Raw genomic sequence first — 894 nt, forward strand, 5'->3', positions numbered from 1 at the left:
CACAGGCTGTGGGCGGATATCTGCCCCCCTGTGGCCCTCCAGGGGCGGCAGGGGAACAGCCTGCCTCACCATGGTCTTTATCACAGGCTGCAGGGGAATCTCTGCTCCGGCACCTGGAGCACCTCCTCCCCCTCCTTCTTCACTGACCTTGGTGTCTGCAGTGTTGTTTCTCTCACATATTCTCACTCTTCTCTTCTGGCTGCTGCTGCATAGCAGTTTATTCCCCTTCTTAAATATTTTATCACTGAGGCACTACAACCGTTGCTGATTGGCTCAGCTTTGGCCAGCAGCAGGTCTGTCTTGGAGCTGGATGGCACTGGCTCTATCTGACATGGGGGAAGCTTCTGGGGTCTTCTCACAGAAGCCACCCCTGCAGCCCCTCTGCTACCAAAACCTTTCCACACAAACCAAATACAATTGTTTGGATTAATCACCACTGCAAGACTAGCCACTGCCTGGCCTGTGGTAAAAGTCTGAGTTTGGGTGGGTATGTACCACACAAGTTCTGCTATACAGTTCAACACACTCACCTGCACGCTCTTTTATGAGGCATTAAAAGAAAAAGTTCTAGGAAATCTGAATTTCTGTATGCATTTACTCTTTAGCATTTGAGACATTCATGGAGTGGTGGCCCACAACACTGTAATCTTCTCTGAAATGCCATCCTGAAATGCTTCACCCATAACTCAGGATTTACTGCCGTGAATCCTTTCACTTATTCTCTTTTTCCATTTAGACCTGGTTTCTTTGTGAAGGATGTCAATAAGGAGACCAAATCATAGCCACAAAGTCATTATCAAATTGGCTGGAGCCACTAGCCAGTTTCTCCTATTGTGGCTGACAGGCTAAAGTCAAGCTTTTGCTCATGATCTCTGATGGTGTAAAGTGTCTATA

General features: G+C 47.5%; 1 protein-coding gene across 1 annotated transcript in view; it reads right to left on the reverse strand.

Annotated features, from left to right (window-relative positions):
- LOC104286774 (purpurin-like) overlaps positions 1 to 894 on the reverse strand; it is a gene marked incomplete at its 3' end in the record, with an annotated part of 12,350 nt that overhangs the window by 3,145 nt on the left and 8,311 nt on the right. The window lies entirely within an intron of this gene.

This window comes from Charadrius vociferus, unplaced genomic scaffold (genome assembly GCF_000708025.1).
Source record: "Charadrius vociferus isolate BGI_N301 unplaced genomic scaffold, ASM70802v2 scaffold175, whole genome shotgun sequence".
NCBI classification, from domain to species: Eukaryota; Metazoa; Chordata; class Aves; order Charadriiformes; family Charadriidae; genus Charadrius; species Charadrius vociferus.